The sequence below is a fragment of the Melopsittacus undulatus genome, unplaced genomic scaffold, assembly GCF_012275295.1.
Source record: "Melopsittacus undulatus isolate bMelUnd1 unplaced genomic scaffold, bMelUnd1.mat.Z mat_scaffold_614_arrow_ctg1, whole genome shotgun sequence".
NCBI classification, from domain to species: domain Eukaryota; kingdom Metazoa; phylum Chordata; class Aves; order Psittaciformes; family Psittaculidae; genus Melopsittacus; species Melopsittacus undulatus.
The window spans coordinates 27,656-33,827 of record NW_022994462.1 but is presented as its reverse complement, the minus strand read 5'-3'; the positions used below and the strand labels follow the sequence as shown (position 1 = coordinate 33,827).

Here is a 6,172-nt window from a genome sequence, read left to right as displayed (position 1 = left end):
ACACAATTATAACAAGTTATAGTCAGGGAGGGAAACATCAGAAGGGTACAGAAACAACCAATACAAGATCAATAGTCTGTCCCATCCACCCTCACCCTCTCCTTTTCTAGTTAAGACAACTATAAAAAACAAGATATAGTCAGGGAGGAAAACATCATATAGATACAAAAACAACCCATACAAGTACAAGATGAATACTCCGTCTCATCCACCCCCACCCTCTCCTTTTTCAGTTCAGCCAACAATTATAGCAAGTTTTAGTCAGGGAGGAAAACATCATAGGGGTACAGAAACAACCAATACAAGATCAATAGTCAGTCCCATCCACCCCAACCCTCTCCTTTTTCAGTTCAGACAATTATAACAACTTACAGCCAGGGAAGAAAACATCATAGGGGTACAAAAACAACCAGTACAAAATCAATGGTCCATCCCATCCAACTCAACCCTCTCTTTTTTATTCAGACAACAATTATAACAAGTTATATTCAGGGAGGAAAATATCATAGGGGTACAGAAACAAGCCATACAAGTACAGAAATCAGTAGTCCCTCCCATCCAAGGCTGTTACATAAGGCTGTAAGGGTATAAGAAGAGCACTGTATCTAATAAACTCTGGCCATTGCTTGATCCCGTTGATGGTCTCCACGTTCTCTGTGACTCCTGCGTCGACGAGCGGCGTCCGAACGGGGACCTGCAGACCGGTGACCTTCCCGGAGGGCTCTAACTCTGATAGGGAACAAGGGGGTAGGAGCCGGCAACATTTCAGGCAAGAAAGAGTTAAAGCAAAAACCATTTTGTAGCCACTTACAGCAGGGTGAGCCACTTCTGAAACAAGTTTGGTCCCCATGTTCAGATGAACTGCCCTCCAATTCAGATCCCAGTGCTCCCCCGGTGGAATGGCCTGGATGGACACTGGAGCTGAGGAGTAGGAAAAAGAAAAGCATTAGAGCAGTTTGTAACCTGGGGGTAAACACAAGACTTGGAGGAGCAGTTCAGTTGGGACGAGAACTGCTAACAGAAGAAGCTGTAAAGAGTATCTGGATCCCTCAAAACCAAGAAGGGGATTTGTGGAATTCTTCAAGAGCCAAGGCCACGTAGTGAGCAATCCCAATACCCTCAGCCTTGTTGCTGTCATGTAAGGACATTTCTGGCAGGAATAACCAAGGTCAATTGTCTTGTCAGGCCTCTGTAATTTCCCATGTTCTCGTGCACAGAATGATCTCTGCCAAGGCTGTAGTTCCCTACTGTGGTTTTACAAATACAATAATACAAAACATACAAATACAGTTTTACAAATACAATAACAAACAAGTTAAAACATTAGCTCTGTAAACAGTAGTAACCTCCACACTAACCAATTAGAGCTCACTATCCAAGGCTGTTACATAAGGCTGTAAGGGTATAAGAAGAGCACTGTATTAAATAAACTCTGGCCATTGCTTGATCCCATTGATGGTCTCTGCGTTGTCCGTGACTCCTGCGTCGACGAGCGGCGTCCGAACGGGGACCTGCAGACCGGTGACCTTCCCGGAGGGCTCGAAGTCCGATCGGGAATGAGGGGGTAGGAGCCGGCTGGAATCGACGCTGTCCTGGCGCTGCGGAAGTCAGATGGCTGCAGAGCTGGGATAATGATGGTCTGGGTTCTGTGGTTCCCATATTGTAGTTGGGTGAGGTGGGATCCCCTCTGTGTGTGTTGAGGCAGATGCTGTTCTGGATACTTTTTGTTGTCAGGTTCATGTAGAAGTTGTCATCAGTAGCAGTTTAACATTTCAGGCAAGAAAGAGTTAAAGCAAAAACCATTTTGTAGCCACTTACAGCAGGGTGAGCCACTTCTGAAACAAGTTTGGTCCCCATGTTCAGATGAGCTGCCCTCCAATTCGGATCCCAGTGCTCCCCCGGTGGAATGGCCTGGATGGACACTGGAGCTGAGGAGTGGGAAAAGGAAAAGCATTAGAGCAGTTTGTAACCTGGGGGTAAATCCAGGACTTGGAGGAGCAGTTCAGTTGGGACGAGAACTGCTAACAGAAGAAGCTGTAAAGGGTATCTGGATCCCTCAAAACCAAGAAGGGGATTTGTGGAATTCTTCAAGAGCCAAGGCCACGTAGTGAGTGATCCTGATACCCTAAGCCTTGTTACTGTCATGTAGGAAGATTCTTGGCTGGCATATCCAAGGTCAATTGTCTTCTCAGGCCTCTGGAATTTCCCATGTTTTCGTGCACAGAATGGTCTCTGCCAAGGCTGTAGTTTCCCACTGTGGTTTTACAAATACAAGATTACAAAATATTTTACACATACAAAATATTTTACACCTACAATAACAAACAAGTTGTAAACATGAGCTTCGTAAACAGTACTAACCTCTAGACTCACCAATCAGAGCTCAGTATCCAGGGCTGCTCAGCTTTCTCCTTCAATCAGCTCCATCCACCTGCTAAACATGCACATAGTTACCCACATGGATTCAAGCTAAACAGATTAGCCTAAAGAGAAAGAGGTTCAGTATCGCAGCAAAAACCTGGACATTCCTCAGCTTTGCAGAGGTCAACATTTACTCCCAACACAACCTTTTCTTCTACCCATTCCCCATGAGCTATTCACACACCAAATCCCATGTTCATTTCCTCCTGCTCCACAGCTCCCTGCTGTGCCCGAAGACTTGCTGGTGTAGCTGAAAAAGGGACCTGTTCTTCCTGTGTGCTGACCGGCAACACAACCGGACTCCTGCAATGAGATCACAGAACAATTTACAGCTTAGCTGGCTTCTAAACATGCAAAAGCTTGGCCCAACAGGAGCTAAGCTTGTCTGACTGTTCCAAAGCAAACACCATTACATTTATAAGGAAGCAACCAAAGCAAACACCATTACATTTATAAGGAAGCAACCAAAGCAAACACCATTACATTTATAAGGAAGCAACCTATCCAAGGACACTGTGATACCAAAGGAAGGCAGTGCAAAAAAGCAGACAATGCTTCAGATAGAGCAAACCTCTGAAGAGTCAATGACTTCAAAAGAAGTGATTGTGCTGCTGGACAAGGTAGTGCCTTTGCCCTGAGCTTTCAAAGCAGATCAACAAGATACACGCTTGCCACAGAGCTGAAGTTCCAAATGGATGCACTGTTATTCCCTCTAGTTCCACCTACTTAGCATAAGCAGCTTCCTCCGTATGCTCGTCCGCAGTGCCACATCTTCTCTTGCTGTATCAAACACAAGGCCAGGAAGTGCATCCCATAAGAGACCACAAGAGCTGAAGGACAGGAATTAATAAAAAGAATAATAATAATTATAATGACTAAAATAGTTGCACTGAAATAAAACAGAAAACTGATGTCAAAGCTGGAAACACAGAGCTCCAATCCCAAATCTGCTTCATGCTTCTAGCCCTTCCATTACCACTCTGCAGCCCCACGCAATAACTCACTCTGAACTGTATGTGCATTCTCACTAGCTCCAGGTCAGTGGCACAGAGGGAAGGGACTGGCTTGACAAAGGTCCGGTTTGTTCTCATTCAGGAACTTGCCATCCACCGGTGGGTTGAGCTTAAAGCCGACCTCTGTGAATGAAGAAAACATTATTATCCAACTGCACACGCATACGGCCTCACTGCACACAATTAAGTGTGTGACATTTTGTCATTTACCATACTTTCCACACACTTCTATTGGAGGAAGTAATGCACTCAGGGTTATCACATCCTTAAATCAGCTTTTATCTTTACTACAGACTTAATTGTGACCCCAGAAACAAGACCCCTAACATTCTTCTACAGCTATTTCAGTGATCCTTAACAGGCACCCTGTAGGTGCCTTGTGTTAAATCCCTACTGTTAGCCTACATACTTTAAACAGCAACAACAAAAGAAGGCCTTTGAAATCTTGTGCTTCTGTCCTCCAATTGCAAAAAGGAACAAGAAGAGGGGAGGGAGAACTACTGTCTGCACTCTCTGCCAAGCTTGAGACAAGCTCATCAGGAAGAGGATGAGCCGCTCATACAAAAGTGCTCCCCTGTCCACATGTGGCCTCTCTCCCCACCGCATCCTCAGAGACCGGTTTAACATGCAAACAACTGGGGCAAATTCCCAGTATCCACAGCTGTCAGCAGGCTCCACACAACTAGGGCAAGGAGCAGAGCAGGGCCTGTTCTCCAGCACATACTTCACTCTCTGCTCTTGCCCTCTCTCAGCACTCTCCAATTCCAGCACTGATCTCTGGATGCTTCTTTAGAGGGCTGCTTGGTTTTTAAGCGCACCAGTTGAGTTTGCAGGTTTAACATCACCTGCCACATTAAAGTCTGCCTCTGGTAAATCATCAAATACCAAATTAAAAAACAATGGAGCTAAGCAGAGCTCATTATAAGGGAGTTTTCATTTTAAGAAACAGGACATTTCAGAAGCACTGATTTCAGGTCTGTACTATGCACACACATTACCTGGCAGAAAACCATTTCAGAAAAGCCATACTAAAAAAAGGCTAAAGAACACTTACTTGTTTTGGTAGGTACTGATGGTCACGTGTGTAGAATAGGAGATCCCAGGAGGAGTGTCAGCTCAGTGAATAGTCCCTCTTGGGAAGTACAGCAAGTCACCTGGCTGCCAGAAAATGAACTGATTCAGGGCACTTGGTCAAACCTAAATGTGGTCAAAATAGAGACAATAGTCCCTGAGCAGACAGACTGACAACAGCTGTTCTTTAAAGTCACAAAGTAAGAGATCTGCCACTGTACTCTTTAATAACACTGAAACTAATAGAAACTAATAACATAGAAACACTCTTAAGCCAGAAGTCCAATACCTTAAACTGTCCAATTTACTGTCAACATTTACTATACACCAGTCTGAAAATAGGAAGCAAGCTTGTACCAGGATTGAACAAGCATACCCCAACTGAGCTGCATAGAGGAGACAAGCAGCTGAGATGAACAATACATCTCAGTATATACATGCTGACAACACATCTCAATATATACATGCTGACAATACAATGGGTTAGCAGAGGAGCAATACAAAGTAAATTTGGTAATCACACCAAAAGGTCAATATGCCACAAGGAAAGCCAAATATTCTATTAAGATGTTAATCTGTTACAATACTGCTGTCTGAAACTTCCAGTTAAAGCACTTGAACAGGTATAACCTTCCTCCCACCCATCTTTCTTCTCACCTATCTCAATTAAATCTCCACACTGATAAAAATTTAGACTAGGGGAAGTCAACATAAGAGAAAAGCACAAAAAACTCAAAATTGCCTCCAAGAAGCAAAAATCAGTTTATTTTTGGCTTCTCCTATAAGCATTTATGTAGTTGGGTAGCACAGTCAAAATTCATATAGTAATAGAGGTGAAATCTGATTCCATTTTAATTTTACCATTCCCTAAATTCAGTCCCATCACCTACTTAGAGCCCAGGGAACTGTAACACAAATACATTACAAATGAATGCTACCTGAGTTCTCACTGAAAGGCCTCTTTAGAATATGAGGCTTCACAGCACTTGGCAAGATCAAGTTTCCTTTCCCCTTTCTCACAAGCATCACACATCAGCTTTGTATGATCTACTTGCTCTGAAGCAAACCTGTCTCTCTTTAATAAACTGCCTTCCTTACCAGTACTGGGACTACACTATCCAACTAACAGTATTTTTAACTCTCTTCATTTGCTATGTTGCACATCCTCAGCAAGAAAGTAAACCCAAGGAAGGGTCACACAGGGGAACACCAAGAGCCATGAACATCTACCAGAGCGGTGACAAACTAGTCTGCAAAAGCAGTTATTTCCTGCTGCAGCTCCCTATGCCTACCACTAACAACTGGGGATCACCATTTTTCCAAGCAGTCTTCACTGCAAAGTCCAGCTCTTATTGATCTTATTGTCTACTGGACAGTCTCATCACCACCATTCACATGAGCCAGTAATCACAACACTGCCATTAAAATAACCTGGATCTTCAGATTCCAGGTGGCAAGAGCCAGGCTGGGGGAGGACAGAGCATGGGACAAGAGACAATGCAGATCTGATCACTTGGCTACCTTATCTCTTAACTGAAGGAAGAAGGGGAGAACAAGGGAGAAGTACCAGGAAATCAAAATGGAAAACCATACAGAAAAAGGAGAGATCACCTCCTGTCAAGTAAGCTGTGCTTGACATCAGTTAACAAACCAGGCACTGCCACAGC

General features: G+C 43.9%; 1 long non-coding RNA gene across 3 annotated transcripts; it reads right to left on the bottom strand.

Annotated features, from left to right (window-relative positions):
- Positions 1–223: 223 nt before the first annotated feature.
- On the bottom strand, positions 224–2,513 carry LOC117438796 (uncharacterized). 3 transcript variants are annotated; one of them, XR_004551029.1, is made up of 4 exons: positions 2,362–2,513; positions 1,819–1,928; positions 812–921; positions 224–729 (listed from the first exon to the last, which is right to left on the bottom strand). It is a non-coding gene; the product is annotated as an uncharacterized lncRNA (long non-coding RNA). The 3 variants fall into 3 exon arrangements; XR_004551028.1 differs by having other exon boundaries at positions 224–723; XR_004551027.1 differs by having other exon boundaries at positions 224–921.
- Positions 2,514–6,172: the final 3,659 nt, after the last annotated feature.